Here is a 26,730-nt window from a genome sequence, read left to right on the forward strand (position 1 = left end):
CTCTCCCCCTTTCTTTCTCTCTCTCTATTATACATACATACATACATAATATGTATGTATGTGTGTATATATATATATATATGTATATATATATATATATATGAAATATATATAGAGAGAGGAAATGTTTTAGTGTTATGTGCACACTAAATAGTTCCGAAGGGTGTTCACACGTTGACTAGAGAATCCGGCCCTATATTACTATTAAACTACTATGTTACCCTATTTAAATTAATCGGGCCTCATTTTCTACATCTGTCAAATAAGATTAGATCAGCTACTTTTCAGTTACTTAGGAAACTATAAACTTTTAAATTTCTTACAGCTCTTTATTGTTTGATTACAACTTTTTGGGTAATTCTAAATAATATAAAGATACATGAAATGATAGGAGGATGTGTGTTCTTTGGGGTTGATTGGCATATTTTCGCATTTATTTTCTTTACCTTTCCTTTTCCATTTACTGACACGTTAATGTCATTTTCCAATAAGAGTATAGCACTTTATTTATATATAAAGCAACATCATAAATTGCTTGATCTATTGAAAACATAAACTAAACATGTTACAGAAGAAACTGGTGCCTTTCATTGGTATTATCTCCTTCAAGATGACAGGTGATCTCAGGAGGCCAGAGAATTCTTAGTTGTATGAGTTTGTGACTAATAGGTGGTTTGATGTGACAAGAGCTGGCTGTCTTGGGAAATTGAACTATCTTTATGCTCGATACCCTTTGTGTCTCATTCTTTGTAGGTTATTGTTGGAGGCCTGTGGGGACCTCTTTTACAGTTTGCATTCACGGACAATATGAGATCAGCAAGAACTCTGTAGTTTTACTGTCATTATTGATTTGCCGCCGTTCCATTCAGTAGCTAATTTGCTTGTTAGCAGTTATTTTAAAAGCTATTTCTGTTTTTTTAGCCTGACGTATGTTATCTACCAAATTTTATTTTTTTTTTTTTTTGCTGAATTAAAGAAAAATAGTGAAACTTAGCACCGAAAGACTGTACTTTGTGCTAAATATTTCTGATTTGTGGTTTGTGGATAATTATTTCAAAACCACACGTATATTATTGTGGATTTGATATCTTGGATAAGCAAGATATAAGTTCAAAGAAAAGAAAGGAGAATAGTATATTCATAAGAATATATCATTTGTAAAATATCCTTTAGCATATAAAATTTATATACAAACAGTAAGAAGGGTGATGTATTAGGAATTCATGAACACTGCTGCTAAAGTTGGGATTTATTTGAAGTCGAACACTCAATAAACGTGTGCGTTGATTGATTCTCTGTTCCGAAGGTGACCATAATACACCCTTCTTTTTCATACCAATTGTTGAAGGAAAAAAAAAAGCCTCTTTCTGCTTCTCTGGAAGAAGATCTGCTTGCACTTTCTGAAGCTAATTTCCGACACGTATTTATCTGAAATGACTTCCTCATAAGCTGAGCGTGCCTATGTGCGTGTCCCCCACCAACACAATACTTCAATAGGGAGAATCCATAGCTCTGGGAAAAACTAATAGAACACAAGGGAAAAACTAACAAGCCAGCAGGGTAGCATAATATGGCATTTCCCCCAACTTAAATATGCCAAACTATTAAAATATACTTGGGTTGTTTAATTGTGTAGCTGATTTTTAGGTATATATGCCATGTGCATGTGTGTACGTATCTACATCATGTTGTTGCTAGCAATGAAGAAACTGAAAGGCCAAACAGAAAGCACTGGAGCTGATGTTAATGCTGCCCTCTGCTGGTGGGGCAGGGATAGGAAGGTTATCTCGTTTAGAAATATAAAGGCTTGGATTTTTATCCCGAGGCAATGAAAGTTGCTGCGCGTGTGGTCATCACAGCATTACAAACGACCGAAACCCCTGCATAAAATGTGGAGCACCAAGTAGTCACAAAGACACCGAAAGGGAGGGATAGTGGAAAAAGAATCTGACTACCGTAGAGTAAATCGTAACAGATTTACAGTGGCAAGAAAAAGTTCTGCCGTGAGAAGTCACCGGGTGCATATCCACATATTCTAAACTAGGAAATGAATAGCAACAGTAACGACAAACATGGTCTTCGGACAGAGCCTCTTAGCAGAAGCTAATGAGATATTGTTATGGGGAGGACTTGCACCATTTAGGGTATAAGGGATTATCTGAAGAAAATGGAGACACTGTGACAACAAAATTTGGTTGGGGAGGAGAAGGAAACAGAGCTTCTAGAAATAAAAAAGTTATTCAATGAAATAGAAATACCACTGGGAGTGTTTAAAAAGAGATCAGTATCATCTGGAGAAGGAATTATGAAAGTGAATGGGTGATTTGAAGAAATTGCTGACATTGTAGCATGGAGAAAGAGATCGAAAATATGAACGAGGGTAATAGCAAAAAGGCTTTATAGGAGGAGATAAAAAAGGATACTGCTCGAACAGCTACTATTAGAGAAGAAAGTAACAGGGAAAGGGAAGAGACAATATTTGAAAATTTCCCAAATTTATGACAGACATCAGATTCATCAGCATGGTCAGATTTAAGGAAGAGGGTGAGACTATAGTTGGATAAATATAAATAAATCCACATCTAGATTTATCATACACTTGAAGAACATAAAAAACAATGAGGAGTAGAGGAAAAAGAGATAACCTACAAAGAGAATGGGGCATTAAAAGCATTTGTGAATAAAGATACTAGGGATTAATATAAATGGATATTGATTATCCAAAAAATGAGACTAATGACTATATATATTAATAAAATACTATAAATCATTAATTCGTAAAATGGGTGGGTTATTGGGGATATAGCGTACTGAGATCCTTGTGTTCATCCAAAGATTTACAGCACTGATCAAAGTTAGGCTTTGCTAAGCCAAGCATTCATATTAAAAGTATAGGGGACATTTCTAAAAATAAAAATACTAGTAGGGTAAATAAAAAGGTATCAGGATAATTGATTAATTGTATAGAAGAGAAGCATGGGACATTAAAAAGATTTGTGGATGAAAATGCTTATTAGGTAGACAGCCCACAATCTTATGGTGGGATTTATTCCAAATTTATTGATAATTATAATAATTGTGAAAAGAATAAATATCTTAAAAATGAATCTCAATGGGAGGACAAAAGTTACATGCAGTCATATGATATAAAGTGCAGGTGATAAGGGGAAGGAAAAATATAGCAGGCAAATATTAACCAACAAGAAAGCTGATACAGTGAGATTAATATCATTCTACTGTAAGGAATTTATTTGTTTATAAGCAACAAAACCTCTAAAGTTCCTAGAAATAAAATCTTACATATATATATATACATACTTACATATACATATATGTGTGTGTTTGTAAAATATTTACTTGGAAAATTATGAAACTTTGTCTTCTTATTCCATAAACAAGACTCAACTTTCAACTCCAAGAAAATTAGAGATTTAATATAAAAAGGAAAATTTGGAAACTCTTAGCAAAAACTATAGACAATGTCTTTATCAATTTGTTAAAAAACTACAGTAATTAAGATAAAATGATATTGGCATAGATATAGACAAAAACTTAATGGAACAGAGCCTCGAAACTAATTCATGTATATGTCAACATGGTGTGGTAGAAGGAACATTAAAAATAAGTGGAGAATGGACTCAAAAAATTACACTTCAATCATTTAATCACATGGTTAAAGATAAAATTAGATACCTACATCATGTCATTCAAAACGTTAATTTCAAATGCATAAAGTACCAAAAGCAAAAGCAAAATTTAGAAGGATTTAGAAGAATCAAACAAACATAATAAAGACTTCAGAGTAGGGAAGAACTTCTTTCAAAAAGACACAAATGTACAAACTATGAAAGAGAAGAGTAATGTAATTTGCCACCTTAAGTACCCAGGTGTCCATTGAGAGATGAACGGAGACAGAGAGGTGCTGTATACATACAATGGAATATTTCTCAGCCATCAGAAAGAATGAAATCTTACCATTTGCAATGATATGGATGGAACTATGGGTATTATGCTAAGCGAAATAAGTCAGGGAAAGACAAATACCATATGACTTCACTCATACGTGGAATTAACGAAACAAAGCAGATGAAAATAGGGTAAGAGAAGGAAAGATAAAATAAGATGAAAATAGAGAGAGAGGCAAACCATGAGAGATGCTGAACTATAGAGAATAAACTGAGGGTTGCTGGAGGGGAGGGGGGTGGGGGGATGGGTAACTGGGTGATGGGCATTAAGGAGGGCATTCGATGTAATGAGCACTGGGTGTTATATGCAACTGATGAATCACTACATTCTACCCGGAAACCAATAATACAGTATATGTTAATTAAATTGAATTTAAATAAAGAATTTTTAAAAAGACACAAAGTGTGAACTATGAAAGCAAAGATTAAGGTAATTTGCCACCTTAAAAGTAAAACTTTTCATAAAAGAACAGGTAACACAAAGTGAAACCTGTAGATTGGAAAGTGATATTTGCAACCCATAAGAATCATAAAGAATTTACCTTCTGCATAGTCACAGAAATTCTACAAATTATTATAGAAGAGTTGAACAACTGATAGAAAATGTGAGGATATGAGCAGGAAACTCAGGCAGGAGGAAATCAAGTGGACAATAGGATAAAAGAGTATATTCATTCTTAGTTGTAACCAAATATGAAAACAATAACATAAAGTTTCATGCCTCTCAGATCAGAAAAACTGTGCTAATGCTAAGTGTTGCTAAGCTGAGGAAATGTGGACTCAGAACTTAAATTATTGCATCAACTTTAGAGAGCAATTAAGAAACATCTTTACACTCAAGAAAATAAATCTGTGTGTGTGTGTGTGTGTGTGTGTGTGTAGCAAAAAAAGTCTTTTCAGGTACACATTTTGGGATATGTTAAATAATGTATACAAACTTAACCGCATGCTCCGTAACTGATCATTTTAAAAGGTAGCATATTCCTCTTAAAGAAATTTTTTAGATAAATAACCACAATTGCTGGAAAGAAACATTTGCGTAATGGGGTTCTCATTTTAGAACAGAGTCTATCTGTTATAGCTATGTTAAATCAGTCCCAATTACAAAGCTTAGTAAATTTCCACGACTGTAAGAATAGTTTCTAGAAAGTTCTTTTAAAAAATCTTTTTTTCCCCTCCCTCAGGGCTTTCAAATATGTCTAGATCACTGTTTGGAAAAATAAAAAGAAACATAAATTTCACTTATACCTATTATTTCTTGAAAACATTCTATTTCTATCATTTATTTCTCTTTTAAACTAGGGAGGATCTATTTAAAAAACAACCAGGGGGGCGCCTGGGTGGCACAGTCCTTAAGCGTCTGCCTTCAGCTCAGGGTGTGATCCCAGCGTTCTGGGATCGAGCCCCACATCAGGCTCCTCTGCTGGGAGCCTGCTTCTTCCTCTCCCACTCCCCCTGCTTGTGTCCCCTCTCTCGCTGGCTGTCTCTCTCTGTCAAATAAATAAGTAAAATCTTTTTTAAAAATAAATAAATAAAATAAAATAAAATAAAAAACAACCAGGAAGGGGTGTCTGGCTGACCTCAGTCATAGAGCATGTGATTCTTGATCTCAGGGTCATGAGTTCAAAACCCACATTGGGCATGAAGCCTACTCAAAAAACAAATGAACGACTAGGGTTTTTAGTAAAATATAAGATAAAATTGAGCAAACATTGTAAAAAATGCTAAGTCATATCAAATATTTAGAATCCAGATTAATTTTTAGATTTCCCTAGGTAGGACTTAAAATACCTCAATATGTTGACAGTGGGTCCATTTCTAAGAAAAAAAAAAAAGAGGTCAGGTTAAAAGACCAGAGACCTTATTGGAAATTGTGTTTGAGAGTCTGCCAGGGCTCAGAAACTCTGCAGCATTTAAACCAGGTTACTCATATTCTTGGAAGTTCAGAAAGACTTTTAGGGGCTAGAAGGGCACAGATAGTATTGAGGGAGTCAACTTTTATTATTTATTTATTTATTTATTTATTTATTTATTTATTTAAGACTTTATTTATTTGACAGAGAGAGAGACAGCCAGTGAGAGAGGGAACACAAGCAGGGGGAGTGGGAGAGGAAGAAGCAGGCTCCCAGCAGAGCAGGGAGCCGGATGCGGGGCTCCATCCCAGGACTCTGGGATCACACCCTGAGCTGAAGGCAGATGCTTAACGACTGAGCCACCCAGGCACCCCGGGAGTCAACTTTTAAAAAGCTTCCCCTTCCATATTCATTTTTTTTCCTCTAAAACTATTCTGTTGCAGAACAAGCCTGAAATTGAAGCATCTTAAAAGTTCTCCTTTCTTACATTATCTTTAGTTACTCCTTTCACACTCTACAAAGAAAGACATACCTCCCATCCATCCTGAATTGTAAGAAGATACCATTGGCAAGATACGTAGAAGAAACCGATCGGTATTTAGGTACCCGGCAGAGCCTTCTTTATTCAAGGCATGGACAAAGCACAGTAAAACTTAAATTGTCTTTCTGTATCGTATGCACATGTCTGTTAAGGCTAAGTTGTGGCATTAGAAATAGGGTGTCTGGGTTCCCCTTAGGAAACGCTGAACTAGATGTTTTGTGCAGATATTTTGTATCGCAGTAATGGTCTCACCCCTTTATCTCTCAATGTGGTAAAAGAACGCAGATTTCCTGAGAGAATATCCTGAGCGTAAAAGAGAGCTTCAGTAAGAAATATTACCCGTCCTATTTATCCATCTGTATCTATCTGTTTTTGTCTACCTATCCTCTATCTGCCTAGCTACCCTCTTTCTCTCTCCCCCTCTTTTATCTATCAACTTATCATCATCTATCTAGTTTCACTTTTTTAGATGCAAGCACTGGGAAATTTAGCGCACATAAATAAGTAAATAAAGTAATTGCAATTAAAAGTGTCTTTAATAAAATGATGAATAGCCGTGATGTTAGCTTGCATCTTTGACTTATTTCAATCTCAGGGGAAATTTTGGTAAAGAAGTGATAAAGAATTTGAAATTGATAAAGAATAAAGAGAAGAACCAAGGTTAAGAACAATAAAGACAAAATTCCTACAAAATAATATACTTTAAAAAGCTTCATACATATATTGGATAATTTAAATGAAATGGCCAAATTCTTCAAAAAATACAAATTATTAAATAACTTTAGAAAAGCAGGAAATATAAATATTTATGTCTCTACTAGTAAAAGTAATTAAAGACTTCTATTCCTAGTTTAGTAAAAAATTTCAAGTCATGAATTAATGTTGAATTTTATCAATGCTTCCTCTGCTTTTTCCAATCATATAATTATGTTTATTTTTCTCTCTCTCTTAATGTGGTTGTCAGAACTGGGATGAGTCTGAGATTTTACCCTACTTGCAAGCTAACGAGTTAGGCAGCCATGGCTTTATGGATGCTGGTAGAAAAGATGTATGTATGTGTGTATACACAAATATGTATATTTACCTCTTTCTTTCTCACTATACAGATATGCGTATATATGTATATGAGTATACATCTTTTATTTATATATATCTTATATTTGTGTATATATCTTATATGCATATATATCTTATATATACATATATATGTATATATATCTTTCTCAGGAATATATATGTATATATTTTTAGTTTAATTCTTTTTAAAGATTCTATTTATTTGTCAGAGAGAGAGCACAAGCAGGGAAAGTGGCAGGCAGAGGGAGAAGCAGGCTCCCTGCTGAGCAAGGAGCCCGATGTGGGACTTGATCCCAGGACTCTGGGATCATGACCTGAGCTGAAGGCAGACACCTAACTGACTAGGCCACCCAGGCATCCCTCTTTAGTTTAATTTTTAACACAAAATAAAAGTCTAAAATTTAAAACCATTGCTACTTTCTTCCGAAAAATATAAGAACTTCAGAAAGTTTAAATTCTAATTATCTTCTGTGCTACTGTTGACCATTATTTGACTTTCATCTGGTTTTTTATGCTACCCAAATTTAGAATTTTTGTTATATATTTATGTTATATTTAACCACTTGGCTACTAATTTCATTTTTTGCCTTGTTTCTTGCATCACAGTTCTTCCTTTTGGATCCAATCATGCCTTCCTAAAATAGTTCTTTTTGTTAAGTGTAACTCAGTTTTCTTTCTCAGAGAATGTCTTTATTTCTCTCTTTTTCAAAAGGGTGATTTCATTAGATATGAAAAGTCTAAGTTGACAAGTATTTTTCCTCAGCATTTTGAAGGTAAAAATGTTCTGCCAGGCTCATCATAGTTTTTTGTATTCTTTTTTTCTCAGGAAGCTTATAAGATCTTCTCTTTGCAAAGGCGGGGAGCGGTGTTCTGCCATTTTACTCTGATGTGCCATTTATTAAAAGCTATCTTTTTCAGCATGAGCATTCATCTGAATATTGATCAACTCACCTATTACAACGTTCAATCTTTCCTCTCTCACATTTTCTGTTTTTCTTTCTGGTATTCCTATTAGATGAATTTTGGGCTTACCATTCTTTCTTTTTAGCATTTGATTACTCCTTAAGATTTTCTAACTATTCATGTCTTTGTGCTACATTCTGGGTATATTCTTCAGATCTCTTCTGTTTTACTAATCATAAGTTCAACTATGTCCAATATGCAGCTTAACCAAGGGATTTAGGTGTTAATTTTAAAAATAAACTCAATTTAATTTTTTGAAACTTTATTGGTTTCTTTTACAATTTGCCTATACTTTTCAAAACTATGTCATATAATTTTGATCATTTTATTGCTTTTTTCTTTTTTTTAAATTTTGAAATTTAAATTCATTTAGCCAACATATAGTACATCATAAGTTTCAGATGTAGAGATGATTTTTTTAAAGATTTTATTTATTCTTTTGTCAGAGAGAGCACAAGCAGAGGGAGTGGCAGGCAGAGGGAGAAGCAGGCTCCTTGCTGAGCAAGGAACCTGACGTGGGACTTGATCCCAGGACTCTGGGATCATGACCTGAGCCGAAGGCAGATGCTTAACGTACTGAGACTTCCGGGTGTCCTTCAGATGTGGAGATCATTGTAAATACACTTATTGTAAATTTATTTATTAGAAGACTTAGTCCTACTTGATCTACACCTTTGTTGTGGGATAACAGTGTATATTTTAAAATATTTTATCTGTATAATAATTCCTTATTGTTGTGTATTTAAATTATATAGTCATATACAGATTGACTTTCTAATCCTATTATGCTCAACTTTAGAAGGGGGTTTTGAGTGTAAATTCATTCTCAATACCTTTATGGAAATAGAGAGGGAAAGAGAGAGAGATTAATTATTGAATTAATTTTTTTTCCATGTAACAATGTATCTTGGGGAACTATTCATACCTGCATTTGGAACTCTATTCCATACCTTTAAACTACTGTATATGTCTTTATTTATTTGACTATGCTATTGGTATGTATTTAATTGTTCTCTATTCACAGTATACATGATCGAGTACAAAATTTGTCACATAAATGATTTGTACCTAATTTTTGTGTGTGTTCACATACGCGTGCTTCTATTAGGTACATTTCTGCAAGAGAAATTACTGAGCTTAAGGCTATGTACATTTTACATTTGATAACATGAAATTGTCCTGAATTTTGAATACAGAAAAGAATAAGGGACTCTGGATGACTGCCTTGAAGAATTAGAGCTAATACAACAATTGAAAACAGAGAGCCGCCTAGGTGACCGGGGCTCTTGCACTTAGACACAACATGCTTGATCCTGTTCTTATGCAGACACTAGTGGGAGCTTCGCCGGTGTACAAAGCAGAGGAGCATAATTCAAATTATCGTGAAGAGTTTTGGTGTTGTATGACAAGATAAAGTGGTATCAAGTTGTTTATTGCAGCATGTCCTCTCCAGGATTTTAGCCAAAGTCTTCACACTTCAGGTAGCTTCTTCAGCTTGCTACGAGAGGAGGAGTTTCTTTCCAGCTGGGTGCTGATTTTTATGGTTGCTACTGACAGCTGAAAACCGTGTTTTGTCTTAGAACTTCCCTACTAAATAGCACATCCTCAAGTTTTTCCGTTTTTTTCCTCTCTTCTCTTGGTATTAAATAGAATTAGATATCTTTTAAATACATTTCTTCTTTTATAAAATGCATCTTTGATTACATAGCATTATGATATTCTTGCTGAAAATGCTACATTTTAGGGAACGTCTGGGTGGCTCTGTTGCTGAAGCGTGTGCCCTCGGCTCAGGTCATGATCCCAGGGTCCTGGAATTGAGTCCCACATTGGGCTCCTTGCTCAGAGGGGAGACTACTTCTCCCTCTGCCTGCCTCTCCCTGTGCTTGTGCTCCTGCTCTCTCTCTCTGACAAATAAATAAATAAAATCTTTTTAAAAATGCATACATTTTAATATTTAACTCAATTTCTTTTGCTTTCATATCTCTTAATTTTTTTAAAGATTTTATTTATTTATTTGACACAGAGAGAGACAGCCAGCGGGAGAGGGAACACAAGCAGGAGGAGTGGGAGAGGAAGAAGCAGGCTTCCAGCGGAGCAGGGAGCCCGATGCAGGGCTTGATCCCAGGACCCCGGGATCATGCCCCGGGGCCGAAGGCAGATGCTTAACGACTGAGCCACTCAGGCACCCCCATATCTCTTAATTCTATATTTTGTTTCCCCTGGGTCTTTTTTCTTTTCTTAAATGCCCTATCTAACTGATCAAGGGCATCTTCAGTCAATAACAGAGGAAAAAAGGGCAGAATAGAGTTTTTAATCTGTTACTTCGTGACTTACAGACTCAGTTTCATGGAGCTGATATTTCCTCTCTCTCAAGTCTTAGAGAATCAGGCAGTCTAATTAAACTAAGCAAGAGGTAGAGATACCTTTTTCTTCAGACCAACTCTGAAAAGCAACAGTTAAATATAATGGTGCTCTTAATGTCAAACTTACTGAAGGTATTGGTTGCCTCCCACATTCCCTACCTGGGAAAAGGCTACCAGTACCCATGAGAGACAAACAGGACTGGACTAGACTCACTGGATGAGGGATGCTATTATACCCATATTAAATGATATCCTTGGGGAGAAGACAGTTGGGACACTCATAACATTCCACATCATACGATGCAAGGCAAGAAGCTGTCAGAGGGAAAACATTTATTTTATCTCACTCCTTTGCCTATCATGATGGTTCACTGCCTCTCTATTATAAAATTTCAACATTCCCATGCTCACTTGTAAGAATGCCTTTTGGCATTTATGCATTAACTTATGTTAAAAATAATTTATTTTTCAGAGTAGACAGCTTTGTAGCTCTTACAGGAGATACATTGGGATGGTTCAGAATAAGGATAAGCAAACACTTGATTCTAACTTTTATTATATTTATTGTACTATTGATTGATTTACCAAAAACATTCATATTTCACGTCCAGCATTGGACTGGGCACTTTGGGTTTTAATTTGTATTTCTCTAATGACTAATGATATTGAATATCTTATCATGTAGTTACTCGTCATTTATACGTCACCTTTGGTGATGAGTCTGTTCAAACCTTTTGCCTACTTTTTTTTTATTGGGTTGTCTGTTTTCTTAGTATTGAGCTTTGAAAATCATTATATCCTGGAGACAAGTCTTTATTAGATTTTGTAAATATTTTCTCCCAGTCCGTAGCTTGTCTTTTCATTTGTTTAATGGTATCTTTCAAAAAGCAGACATTCTTCATTTTGAAGTCAAATTTGTCACTTTGTTCTTTTATGGATCATGTTCTTAGTGTAGTACTCAAGAAATTTTGCCAACCCAATGTAATGAAGACCTAATTCTATCTTTTCTTCTAGAAATTTTATACAATTAAGTTTTACTTTTAGATCTATGATATATTTGGATACAATAAGAATAAAATTCTTGATAGTTTCCTAAGTTGCTATCATTTCCCATGATTTGATTTTGTGTGTGTGTAAATACAGGTGTCCATCTGGTATCACTGTCTTTCTTTTTTACAAAGCATTAAGTCTGCTGGTGATAAACGTACCATCATTTGTATGTTTGAATAAATCTTTATTTTGCTTTTGCTTTTGAAAGAATTTTTTACTGTATAAAGAGTTCTAGGTTGATAGTTTTGTTTTGTTTTTCTTTCATAACTTTAAAGATATTGCTCCATGACTTTTATTTATTTTTATTTATTTATTTTTCAAATGTGGAACACTTCATGAATTTGCACATCATCCTTGTGCAGGGGTCGTGTTAATCTTCTCTGTATTGTTCTGATTTTAGTTGTATGTGCTGCTTAAACGAGCACACTGCATGACTTTTAGTTTACACTGTTACTAACGAGAAATGCGTGCTCATCGTTATCTTTGTTCCCCTGTACATAGCGCATCTTTTTTCTTTGATCATACAAGGTGCTTTCATCTTGTTTTATGTTTTCATATATATTTAAATAAATAATGTAACACAGATTTGTTTTTTGTTCTCTCAAAAAGGTCTTCGTATTGTCCAAGGCAGGGCAGCCTTGAATATCTATATCTATATCTATATCTATCTATATCTGTATCTATATATATATAGATATAGATAGATATAGTTTCCTCATGGAAAGGGAATCAGGTCAAATTCATAGACTGTTGCTTGGTGCATTTTATTTTATTATTTTATTTAAGATTTTACTTATTTATTTGAGAGAGAGAGAGAGATAGTGAGAGACCATAGCAGGGAGGAGAGGGAGAAGCCGGAAGCCCCATGTGAGGCTTGATCCCAGGACCCTGAGATCATGACCTGACCCAAAGGCAGACGCTTAACTGACTGAGCCACCCAGGAGTCCCAGTCCACTACATTTTAGAAGGACCTACAAATAAACTAAGGTGCATAAATTCAGTGAGGTGGAAAAAAAATGCATGGTATGTAAATCACCTTTAAAATGTTTTTCTTTAAAAAAAAAAACATTAAAAAAATGTTTTTCTTTGATTAGGAATCATGTTTGCTTGCTTTTATATTTCCATAAAAAATAATAGAATGAACTTTGTTAATTTACCTAAGTGTCTCCAGGTGAAAGAAATGGTGATTAAAAGTCTTTTGGATTTTTGCTTGCAGTGGAAGAGTGAAAAGAGTCTGAACAAATTTCCCCTTGTCAAGCTTCCCAAGTTGTGCTCAAAGAGATTCATCTGCAAATGCAAACAATCCATCTTCTTGCTTTGTTAGCGGGTCAAGCCCCAAAATTTATTAGTGAGCTGAAGAATCCCACCTTCAGGTAGATCTATCATTTAGGACTAGGCCCATCTGCATGTCATAGGGACAATGGCTTAAACAAGGTGAAAACTTATTTCTCTCTCACTTAAAAAACTTCCAGACTTAACAGTACAAGGGTGTTATTGGACTCTGTTCCACACAGTTTCTTAAAACCCAGGTTCATTTCAATTCATTGTTCTGCCATAGTAGAATATGATGTTGCCATCCTTGTCCAAGACAATGGCTAGAGTTTTAGCCATCCTTATCAGGAAGCCAAGTATAGAAGGTGATGAAGAAAAAGAGCAAAGGGCATACACTGAATGACATCTGAAAAGGAATTTCAGAAGCTGACATCAATATTTAGCTACTATTTCACTGACCAAAATTCAATCACAACGTTGCACTTAACTGGAAGGGAAATTGGAAATTATAGACTTTTTTATGGACATTATGTAGACTTTCATATATCCAGCTATGGTAAAAGAGAGGAATGGGGACTAGGAAATTAATAATCTCTGTTTACATGAGTATTAATAAGCACTGTTATATCATCCTCTCTAATATGAGATCTGCCTTATTTTTTCTCCACTTACTTCCTGTCCACACTTACTTCCACATAATTCTTATTTTATAATAATTTGTTTCATTGTTATTTTTGCTGACCAGAATGTGCACATTATGAGGGCAGGGATTTTTGTTCGCCTTTATAAAAGGGATAAGAACAGAACCTGGCATGTGATTGATGCTTAATCAATATTTGAATGAAGAATAAAATAAAGTAAACACGGAGCCCTGTAACCAGTCTCTGTCACTGTAATTAGAGTAAAAAACACTAATCTTCTCAGAAAAGTCAAACACCTTTAATTTGACAAGATATAAGACATAAGTAGATATGTAATAAAAGAGATCAATGCAGACAGGACAAATTAAGAGAGATCTGAATGCAGTGGGAGTTAAAACGAGGTTTGAAGGAATTTAAATTGTGAGGAAGAGAAAAGACTTTCCTGACTGAATAGTAGCAAGGAAAGCATACTGATGCTAGATTTCTTTTCTCCAGGCAGATGCTATTGTAAGCAAAGTTGGTTAGATGGGTCTACCTTAGGAGTCAGGAAGGAGACAAACTTGTCAATATTTCCTCACATTTGAAGGCTTTTCCCTTGGTAAAGCCCTTTAGTATTGTTTGATCATTTTATTTTCATAATAAGTTGATTTAGAAGGTGTTGTTATCACCAATTAACAGAGGAAGGTTAAAAACCTAAATTTGATAAATTACTTATTTATGGTCACATAGTTTATTCATTAATTACTTCTTATTAATCCACTGCAGTCCAGAAAAAGACCCAAACACTAATCTATTGTCTTTAACTTAAGCTCTTTTGTTCAGATACCACTGCTAAGGTAAAAGTCAAAATATACACAAAGAACCATAAGTTGAATTGGGATATATCATAATCATTAAGAAAACTATTTTTTTATAATCTTTTTTGTTATATTAGTCACCATACAGTACATCCCCAGTTTTTGATGCAATGTTCCATGATTCAGTGCACCGTGCAATATGTGCCCTCCTTAATACTGATCACTGGCCTATCCCAATCTGCCACCCCCTCCCCTTTGAGGCCCTCAGTTTGTTTCCCAGAGTCCACAGTCTCTCATGGTTCATTCCCCCTTCTGTTTACCCCCCCTTCATTCTTTCCTTCATTCTCCTACCAATCTTCCTATTTCTTATGTTCCATGAGTGAAACCATATGATAATTGTCTTTCTCTGCTTGACTTATTTCACTTAGCATAATCTCCTCCAGTCCCGTCCATGTTGCTGCAAATGTTGGGCAATCGTTCTTTCTGATGGCTGAGTAATATTCCATTGTATATATGGACCACATTTTCTTAATCCAGTCATCTGTTGAAGAGCATCTCTGCTCCTTCCACAATTTAGCTATTGTGGACAATGCTGCTATGAACTTTGGGATGCATATGGCCCTTCTCTTCACTACATCTGTATCTTTGGGGTAAATACCCAGTAGTGCAATTGCTGGGTCATAGGGTAACTCTATTTTTAACACCTTGAGGAACCTCCATACTGTTTTCCAAAGTGGCTGTACCAACTTGCATTCCCACCAACAGTGTAAGAGGGATCCCCTTTCTCCACATCCTCTCCAACAGTTGTTGTTTCCTGCCTTGCCCATTTTTGCTATTCTAACTGGTGTAAGGTGGTATCTCAGTGTGGTTTTGATTTGAATTTCCCTGATGGCTAATGATTTTGAACATTTTTTCATGTGTCTGTTAGCCATTTGTATGTCTTCATTGGAAAAGTGTCTGTTCATATCTTCTGCCCATTTTATGATTTGTTTATTCGTTTCTCATGTATTGAGTTTGAGAAGTTCTTTGTAGATCTTGAATACTAGTCTTTGATCTGTAGTATCATTTGCAAATATATTCTTCCATTCCGTGGGCTGCCTTTTAGTTTTATTGACTGTTTCCTTGGCTGTGCAGAAGCTTTTTATCTTGATGAAGTCCCACAAGTTCATTTTTCTTTTGTTTCTCTTGCCTTTGGAGATGTGTCATGAAAAAAGTTGCTGTGGCCGATGTGAAAGAGGTTGCAGCCTATGTTCTCCTCTAGGATTTTGATGGATTCTTGTCTCACATCGAGGTCTTTCATCCATTTGGAGTTTATCTTTGTGTATGGTGTGAGAGAGTGGTCAAGTTTTATTCTATTGCATATAGCTGTCCAATTTTCCCAGCACCATTTATTCAAGAGACTGTCTTTTTTCCACTGGATGTTTTTTCCTGCTTTGTCAAAGATTAGTTGCCCAAGGAGCCGAGGGTCCATTTCTGGGTTCTCTATTCTGTTGCATTGGTCCATGTGTCTGTTTTTGTGCCAGTACCATGCTGTCTTTGTGATCACAGCTTTGTAGTATAGATTGAAATCTGGCAACATGATGCCCGCAGCTTTGTTTTTCCTTTTCAACAATTTCTTGGCGATTCGGGGCCTTTTCTTGTTCCACACAAATTTAAGGGCTGTTTGTTCCAGTTCTTTGAAAAACTATTTATTTTATAACAATTTCTGTACCTGGACAGTGAGAGCAACATGTTTTATTCCTAATACTGAGGTGTATATAAGAACAAATAAGATTCAACCTCACACTTTTTATTTTTTATTTTTATGGTGAAGAAAATAAACCAATTACTTACATTTAACTTATGGACCTGAAGTCACATATGCAAGTTATAATAACATTTACAATTGTACACTTTATAGGGTTTCAAATGTCTTCTTGTAAAGAAAACGACATTAAATGAAGATAATGCTTGTTCTTCATCTGTCCTCAATTTTTACTTTTCCTTTGGGATAGTGTTTCTGCTAACTTTTTACCTTTTACTGAATGGCCAGTAAAGGGAAAGAAAAAAGAAACTAAGGCTCTTAGTCATTAAGTGTCAAGAAATCAATATGAAGATTTCTTTGGACAGATTAATGTGAAATGAATGAAAACCGAAGCCTTCATGATGTGAATGTGTCCATGTACATATTCTGCACAATTCAGAGTAGACACAACTCAAATATGAATAGCATTTCTTGTTACTTCTATTTGAGTCATTGATGGATTGAAGTGGTGAAGAATATTAAAATCACCAGCAAAACTTAGCTGAACAAATGTTTCACGTGTTTAGTAAAAGATATATTATTAATCTCATCACACAGGAGCTATCACTGTTACAACTAACCCTGGAGCTGTAAAATGAGCTGTAAAATAGATTTGATTTTAGAATATTACAAGTTCTGTCATTATGGCTAAGATTAACTATATAACCTGATAAAGGTCTATTGCTTTTAGTGATACAGCAATGTCGCAGACAGGAAACTGCTTGGTAATTATAGCTGACTTACCAGAAATAAAATGGCAGAAAAAGGGCACCTTTGAGTAATTATCAGTAATAGAAAGACAAGTGATTTGAGCAAGGTAACTGAGAATAACGGTTTCATAGTGATAGATGATAGAAAGGGTTAAGTCCTAAGTAAGTTAGAGGCTTTAATGGTGGAATAGTTATAATTTATTTTGGTCCAATTGAGTGCTCATCTAGAGCCTTATCTGAGCTGAGGGATTTTTCTCTGGTGCTCTCTACAGATAAAATATTCTGCCTTGATGATATAATTTGCAAACTTGAAGTTTGCATTGCATTGTAGCTCTTTGAGATTTAGGTCTTCCTTGTTGGTTATTTCATTTACTGAAGGGTGAATATATGTATTCGGCTCTGACAGTAATCAAACCTGTATTTCTCTTCTGGTAGTATTTTCCTCTGTTCAAGCTCTGTTTATAATATTTAAGTGTTGGATGATGTATTAACCTCTCCAGGCTATTGTATACCATATAAAGTATCATAGGTTGACTTTATTAAATTGTGCTTTCAGAACTGAACCAGAAATACCATCTCTACTCTTGGCCTTCAGCATGCTTCTTAGATTCTCTATCTATAAAATAATGTCCTTAAGTCCAATGATTTTCTTGGCAAAACTCCAGGTGTGGCATACTTTATTTGGTCTCTTTGGCATGGGCAATCTGGGAAATGATTTTTTTTTTAGATTTTATTTAAATTCAAGTTAGTTAACATATAGTGTATTATTAGTTTCAGGGTTAGAATTTAGTGATTCATCACTTGCATGTAACACCCAGTACTAATTACATCAAGTGCCGCCCTTAATGCCCATTACCCAGTTATCCCATCCCCCTATCCTCTTCACCTCCAGCAACCCTCAGTTTGTTCCATACGGTTCAGAGTATCTTATGGTTTGCCTCCCTCTCAGTTTTTATCATGTTTTATTTTTCCTTCCCTTACCCTACATTCATTTGTTTTGTTTCCTAAATTCCACATATGAATGAAGTCATATGGTATTTATCTTTCTCTGACTGACTTATTTCACTTAGCATAATACGCTCTAGTTCTGTTCACATCATTGCAAATGGCAAGATTTCATTCTTTTTGATGGATGAGTAATATTCCATTGTATGTACATACCACATCTTCTTCATCCATTCATCAGTTGATGAACATCTGGGCTCTTTCCATATTTTGGCAATTGTGGACGTTTCTGCTATAAACATTGGGGCACATGTGCCTTTTGAATCACTATTTTTGTATCCTTTGGATAAATACCTAGTAGTGCAATTGCTGGGTCGTAAGGTAGTTCTATTTTTAGCTTTTTGAGGCATCTCCATACTGTTTTCCAGAGTGGCTGCACCATTTTGCTTTGGGAGATGGCTTATGTTTCAACATAAAAATTCTCGTAGTAACTCAAAGTCATAGTCTTGGCAACCCATGTTCTTCCCTCAAATAGAGAAAATGTGGGGGATGGGCTAAATGGGTGATGTGTGTTAAGGAGAGCACTTCCTGTGATAAGCCCTGGGTGTGATGAATCACTAAATTCTACACCTGAAACCAATTGTACCATATGTGCTAAGTAACTTGCATTTAAATAAAAATTTGAAATTAAAAACAAACAAACAAAAAGCAAAAATGAAACAAAATAAAACAAAAACAACAACAATGAAAAAAGAAAATGCTTTTCTTGGGGACGCAAAGAATTAGGGAGGCTCTGCGTTATAATCTAAAACTTGTTGAAGATCCACTGATCCAAATAATAAAAATAGATCACATGTAGTCTCATCAAGGTGTCCATATGCTATTTATACTCTTAGCACATGGAAATGAGAAATTATAGTGTACTAAATATTTTGAAATATGTAATTTCAAAACATGAGATACAGCTAAAATGGTGCTTGGGGGAAAATTACAGCTTCCAATGAATATATAGTACAAGAAGAAAGGTTGAAAGTCATCAATCTAAGCTATAATCTGAAGAAGCAAGAAAAAAATTTAAATTCAATTCCAATAATGTAGTAAGAGAAGATAAAGATATGAGCAGAATCAATGTAATAGAAAACAAATGTATAATAGAGAGATGTTTTAAAAGCCAAGAATTAATTCTTTTAAAATACTAGTAAATCTGATGAACTATCAGCAAGGCTAATCAAGAAAAACAAAGAAAATAAAAATTGCCTGTATCAGAAATGAAATTCTATAAGACAAAATAAGAGATCAAAATGAAAAACTTTATGCTAATACATTTGACAATTTAAATGAAAATTGTCAGACTCCTTGAAAAACACAAGTGGTCAAAACCAACACGCATAGAAGTAGAAAATTTCTTATCTGTTAAAAAGAAATAAATAAGTCCTTTTTTAAGAATCTTCCCCAAAGAGAATCCAGAACATTCTCTGGTATTTTCTCCCAATTTTTAAAAGAAGATATAATGCCAATTTTATTTAATCTCTGTCAAAGACTATAGGAAAAAAGGACGTTTCTCAACTTATGAAACTAGCATGGCCTTGATACCAAATCTGACAAAAGCATTACAAAAAAGAAAACTATAAGCTAATATCTCATTATAGATGCAAAAATCCTATCTCAGTAATAGCATATGGAATATAGCTATGTAGAAAAGATAACTGGGGAGCATTCCAGGTATGTAAATTCATCTAACATTAAAAAGTGTAAATCAAACCTATTTATTTTTATAAAATGTATAAAGCACAATATAAATCACAAACAAAATACTAGAAAATAAATCTATATTCTCAATAAAGGTGAAAAAGGCATAAATTCAACACTTATTTATCACAAAAACTCTCCATAATCTAAGAATAGAAGGGGTCTTTTTGAACTGATGAAAGATATTAACAAAATATCATCATACTTAAAAGTGAATGGCAATATTCACTTGATGAAATCTTGAGTATTTCCCCCCTGAGTTGATGATGCACAGAAGAACGTCCCCTATTACCATTCTATTCAACACTGTATTAGACATGCTAGCCAGTTCCATAAGGAAGATAAAAGAAATAAAACTCTAAGAAGATTGAATATTTAAAACAAAGGAAATTATTATTATTTTTATATGGCTTGATTATATAAGTGGGCAATTTTAAAATAACTTGATAGTATCTATTAGATTTAAGAAATGATTCAAGCAAGATCACTGTGAATAAAGTCAATTTAAAATATCAGTAGTATTTCCATTTAATAGTATAAAACAATTGAAAAATAAATTGTAAAACTGTCACAACAGCATAAAATTATTACAAATTGCTGATGAGTGTTTAAATAGTGCTATTTCAGAACACTAGTAGTATGTACTAAAGTTAAACATAATCTTGTCTCATGACCCAGTAATTCCACACCTACATATAAACCCAAAAGAAATTAGTGCATATGTCCACCCAAATAAGAACATTATGTTCATATCAGCTTTATTCATAATAGCTCAAAAATGGAAATAGTCTTAAAGTCCATCAACTATTCAATAGTCATTGGATTACTAAACAGGAAATTCTAAGAAACAAACAAAATTACTGCCATGTTCAGCAACATAGATTAATCTCAAAAATATAAAGATAATCAAAATAAGTCAGGTCAATAGAGTACATACCCTTTAATTTAATTCATCGAAATTTAGGAACCAGCAAAACTAATCAATGGTGAATACAAATGGATTCTTAGATTTATTATAAGATATAAAATTTGTTATAAGATTATCTCTGGGGATACAGACCTGGAAGAGACTCAAGGGAGACTTCTATGTGTTAGAACTGTTTTATACCTTGGTATGGAAGCTGGTTGTGTAATATACTTGTAAAAATTCATTTACTAATGCACATTTCTAATTTATACAACTTTCTGTATCTTTGGAATCCTGAAATAAATCCATTTTAAAAAGTGACCCACAATAAATATAACAACAATAAATATGCATGTGTTGAATGACCCACCAAGATCAACATCGAATTCTATATGCACAAATTTTTAGAAATACCACAGTGAGTTGGTAGATTCACATTTTTATAACAGAGACTAACATTCCCCTATATATCACTGTAAAGTATGGGATAATGACCCATACATTGTGTTGAAATTATATCAAGAGGACAAATAAAAGTGTAAGTTTTATCTACTAAAAATATAGGAAACATCAAATACTCACCAACGTAATATAGCCAGAACCAGAAAGATTGTTTTTCACAATTGTAAGTTAACAAGGTACACTTAGAGAATACAACTGAACCAATTTAAAAGTCCTAAGAAAAATTTGGTAAGGTAATAAAATATAAGAAACTATTTTTTATAAGAAAGCAACTATATATTTATATAAGCACTTTAAGAATGTTTTCTATTTATTAGTTTAAACGTAATATGAAAAAACATAAGATTAATTTGAAATAATCCCCAAATCATGAGAATAATCTAAAAAAAAGGAATATATAAGATTATAAGAACACTATGATCTTTTTCCTGAAAGATATAAAAATATGAGTTGATTTGATTGAAAGATTTATTATTTTCTGGAATAGAAAGAATTAAGATATTCCCTAATTTTTTTTAGATTTTGCTTCTTTCTGATTCTGACTACATAGAAAAATTTTAAAGCTAATAAAAATAACAACTTCACAATATTTAGATCATAAAGTCTTATGAAATATAACTATATTCTGGTTCTTTCATATAAAATTATAAGCAATCTTTAATATCAATAAATGTTCAGAGAACAGTTTTAGTGACCAAAAATTACATTTAGTGGATCATTAATAATTCCCTTAATCGTTTTACTAATTTGTACATTATATTAGGAAAGATCTTTATAAATGGAAGAATGGGAATAAAGGAAAATATATCTATTCTTTTCATAATTGATTCTTAGATTTAATATAATCCCAACTAAAATCCCTGTAAGACAAAAGGTGCTAAATAATATTTATAGGTTCATGTAAAAAAGGAAAAAAATAGAAAATATTGAGAAATGAAAGAATAATAGAAAAGGATTTGCCTTATTGTGTCAAGAACTACTGAAAAAAATGTGTTTTTAACTGAAAGAAGAAATGCATAAATTCTATATACATATGATTAGCTAGAAAGATATTTCTGTCAAAAAAAGAAAGAAAGAAACAGGGCACCTGGGTGACTCAATGGGTTAAGCGTCTGCCTTCAGCTCAGGTCATGATCCCCAAGTCCTGGCATCGAGCCCCATGATGGGCTCCCAGCTCAGCAGGGAGTCTGCTTCTCCCTTTCCCTCTGCCTCTCCCCCTGCTTGTGCTCTGTCTCTCAAATGAATAAATAAAATCTTAAAAAAAAAAGAAACAAAAATTTTAGCAAACCTGTAAGTTTCTTTAAGTAGGGAAAATATTTACAATGTAAGAACATATGTTTGTAGATGTACACATAGTTGTATCGATATAAATATTTATGCAAAAACCTCTAACAAGCACATTAACAACAACAAAAAAGAACTCTTGAAAATGACAGGATATGAAAAGTCACTCTATAAGAACAGATCAAGATGGTTACTAAAGACATTAAAAAATCATCAAGGAACAAACTCAAATGGCCTTCTGGAAAACATACAAAATTTCTAGAAATAAGGGAAAGATAATTTATTTATTTTTTTAAAGATTTATTTATTTATTTTAGAAAGAGAGGGAGCAAGAGAGAGCAGGAGGAAGGGGCAGAGGGCGAGGGAGAGAGAATACCAAGCAGACTCCCCACCACACTCGGAGCCCTGTGAGGGGCTGGATCTCACAAGCCTGAGATTAGGGCCTTGAGATCACGACCCTGAGCTCATGACTTGAGCCAAAACCAAGAGTCAGTTGCTTAACCAACTGTGTCACACAGGCACTCCAATGAGGGAAAGATAATTGAAGGACAAGATCGTACTTTACAGTCATCAGTTTGAAAAAATATATGTAACCACGCCGGTGGAAATGCAGGGATAAGGTTACTCTTGCAGAAGCCTGATGGCTAAGTTAATTTTTACACTAGCATTTTTTTTAGAAGAAAAACATTAAGAGTGAATGCCCGGGAATAATGGAGTGGTAGAATAAACAGTAGTGCATTCACACTATAGGCTACCATGGAAACATTCAGGTGTCTTTAAAATCCACACCAGTTCATCAGTTCACCTGAACAGTGGAACAGATTACTACAAAAATATCCATTCAACTATTTAAAAAATTTATTTATTTTTATTTTACTATTATTATTTTTTAATTTAAATTCAATTAGCCAACATATAGTACATCATTAGTTTTTGGCATGGTGTTCAATGATTCATGAGTTGTGTATCTAAAATCAGCAACTGCAATGCTCACTTGTCCTGCCTTGAAATTGTAAATATGTTTAAATTTTTCAAAGTGCTCCAAGCTGTAGGTGAATTCTTCACTTCTTTGCTGTTCATGGGGAATTTCTTTCTTATCTATAAGCAATGGAGAATAACACTTACCAACAGATAGCAAGACAAATATCCTTTAAAATTTCTAAAGAGAATATACTTGAAATGTGTTTCAGTGTGATTTTATGGAGTTAATGAACCTAACTTTCTTTGTATCTCTTGTCTGATATCTGTCTATCAATCTACCAGCAAAAGATGAAGCAAGGATAAGAACTCAGAGATTATCTTCACTTTAATAGGACACATATATGACATCATCAGCTTCTATTTATCTGTGGCCTAATAAAGTGCAGATAATCTTTGAGTTCTCAACCTTGGTTCATTTTTTATTGCTCATACAACTTTTAAGCAAAAGCCTCCACTTAGCAGAGTAAGGACCTGAGGACATTGCACATGTTGAATTAAGAGGACAGGGTGGGGGTGGGGAGTAGAGCATCAGGGAGAATTCACACCAAAGTTTATTAATAGTTTTCTCTGAGTGGTGATATCACAAATGATTTTAACTTCGTCTTTATTGGTCAAGGATCATTCATCAATGTCCCTTATCACACAACAAAAATAAGGGATATTTTCAATAATAATACCAGCAACAAGAAAGCCATGTCCTAAAGATCTAAGCATTTTGGAAATGGGGGAATCAATTAAAATTAAGAAAATAAATAGAGGGCTCTAAGTGTTCTAGCTGTTAATATGGAAAAAGCAATCTGGTCAACAGGCCTAACTCTACTCTTTCCTCTTTCTCTTTCATCACTGAGACATGCTGACAAGAGAAATCATATTGTCCACTTAAGTAATTTTTGCTTACGTACATTTGTTCCTTGGTGCTCTGGATAGAACAGAGCGGTTTAGCAATATACAACTTGAAGCCTAATAAAGCGTGGGAGATCCCGAAAGAAAATGATTCTCTGAGTCGTTTAATTCTAGACATATCGGTTTAATCCTATATTCCTCTTTGTTTTCAATAGAGAAGTGACGTTCATGATTTAAATGTGTGTTTGGTTATGTTCACGGTTCAGAACCTGTCATGTGGCTAGCAATACAATTTCAGACATGAGTTCTGAGTCTCACTTTTGAGTTGGAGTTCCAGAGATCATTTTCATTTTTGTTAATATGGCCGATTTTGCAATGAGTATGCATAAGATTTTTCATTATGGCACTCTTTTTTTCACAGTTTTGTATCACTTTTACGTCTTTGTCTTGGCATCGTATGCACAGCCTCACTGTAGAGATGCAGAGAAAACTCTGAGGCACACGGCTTTGGTAGTAATTAAATGGCAGCACATTTCAAAGCTATGGATATTTAATGTCACCGAAGTATCGGTTTCACATTTGGTTCAATACTGTGTGCGGGAATTAAATGCAGAACAGTGTGTGTGTTATCACCGCTTAATCATGTAAATGGTATTCACATGTTAGGCCTCTGTTCTTAATTGAATTTTTGCTTCTTTATTTAGAAACAAAGATTTCTTGATAAGGTTAAATTGGTTTTAAGCAGAAGCATATTCTTAAGAAATTAATTTTCATATTTTCTCCCCGGTACTCAGTTGTAAGTGAAAGTCAGTGTGTGGTATGACAACACTGTACGTTTTCTCTTCCTTCCGGAAGGGCTGCACGAAGCTGAGGAGCAATGCTCAAGATGGAAAAATATCTGTGGCAACAATGTGCTTTCATTCTGATTTTTTTATCATAAAATGGCCTATGAACACCTAGAATTAATACAAGTGGACATTTAAAAAAGCTCCTTAAGCATGAACTTCAGATGTACCTCAGATATCTAAGTTACACAGATATTTAGATACTTTGGTTGTTTAGGCAGCAATAGATTTCCTTAGCTCATTTGCATCTAAGAGAAATTTCTTCTAACTTGCTTAAATTTTCTATTGCAGAACTCACTTTAAGGCAAGTGGTGAGAAACTTTCTGTTCTTGAAATTACTGGTTTTGCTTTTTAATCAATCACATCAATGAATTGTGAAGGCTTTCTCAATTGGACTTCTGAAACTCTTTTAAGGCATGTGGAATTTTTAAGAAGGAGCTAGTCCACTGCTGAATTATTATTATTTTTTTAAATTTAAATCTAGTCAGTCAACAGATAGTACATCATTAGTTTTTTGGTATAGTTAGTCCATTGCTAAATTAAACATGGTTGCTCACATATTAATAACATGCATATAAAACAGTTGTTTTGAATTTCAGCTGAGTTTATTTGTAACAAAAAATAAAAAATTTAAATCATTGGCATAGTTTTACTTCCCAAATTGAGGTATTCTTTTTATTAAGATTATTACTGTTCATTGATTTATCATAGCAGTAAACCTTTGCTGATAATAAAGTATTCATTTAGACTTAGGAAAGTTGCAATTAAATTTAGGAAGTTGTTTGTCACTATTTCATCTCATTGAATGAGTAAACAGCATGAATTTATCATCTACCAAATCCAATTTGCATTGTAATAATATAGTCATTATCCTACACCAAGAGATGTTGGAGAAAAATATTGAGAATGACTGGCTGAATATTTAACAGGAGTCCAGGATTTTAAGGATTTCTGAATTCAAATCCCAAGTCTTATAACTGATCATGCACTTATTATCTAAACATTACTTATTCTCTGCAAAAGTGAAAGCCGAAAAATACTAAGTATAGAATTAAATGGATAGTATCAAACCCATTTTGAGATAAATCTACTTGATAGGTGTCTGAGAAACTATAGCCCATTCAGGACCCACTTCTTTTAACATATTCATTTGGATGAATACACGTATCATCCACGATTTCTGATCCAGAAGCCATTCTCATCCACCGCACCTTTGACCTATATTAATTTCTTGCTTATAGATCTGCTTTCTCTGCTGGACTGAGAGCTTTTCGTAAGCAGCCTTTCTTAAATATTTTTGCACTATAAGCCTTATTTTATAGTACTTCATAATAATAAGTGCTCAATAACTGCTCCTTGGCTCTAATACAAAATGGCTTGACCATTCTTCAATGACTTTAAACCCCTAGGCACAGGAATTTTTAAGTTCCTTTACAGCTTCAGGACCTTTCCAAGAAACAACCACAGGAGCAATAACAACCAAACCAAACCAAATGAAACCAGACCATCTGTATTCTATTACCCTTTATTCTTAGAAAAGTGGCCTGCTGCCTCCTATGTCCATAATAGAAAAGGAGGGGTCTTGGCTGGTTCTTCAGAGAATTATGAAGTTCTACTTCTAGGTGACCTGAAGGAGATGTCGGTAGAAAGATTAGATGTGGGTGTTTTTTCTCTTTATAAGCCCCATTAAATTTAAAGG

General features: G+C 34.1%; 1 non-coding gene across 1 annotated transcript; it reads right to left on the minus strand.

The window, feature by feature from the left end:
• Positions 1-12,129: 12,129 nt before the first annotated feature.
• Positions 12,130-12,237, minus strand: LOC113255834 (U6 spliceosomal RNA). Its single transcript, XR_003316457.1, has one exon. It is a non-coding gene; the product is annotated as a U6 spliceosomal RNA (small nuclear RNA).
• Between the last annotated feature and the right edge of the window lie 14,493 nt (positions 12,238-26,730).

Source organism: Ursus arctos, unplaced genomic scaffold (assembly GCF_023065955.2).
Source record: "Ursus arctos isolate Adak ecotype North America unplaced genomic scaffold, UrsArc2.0 scaffold_11, whole genome shotgun sequence".
Taxonomy (NCBI): Eukaryota; Metazoa; Chordata; class Mammalia; order Carnivora; family Ursidae; genus Ursus; species Ursus arctos.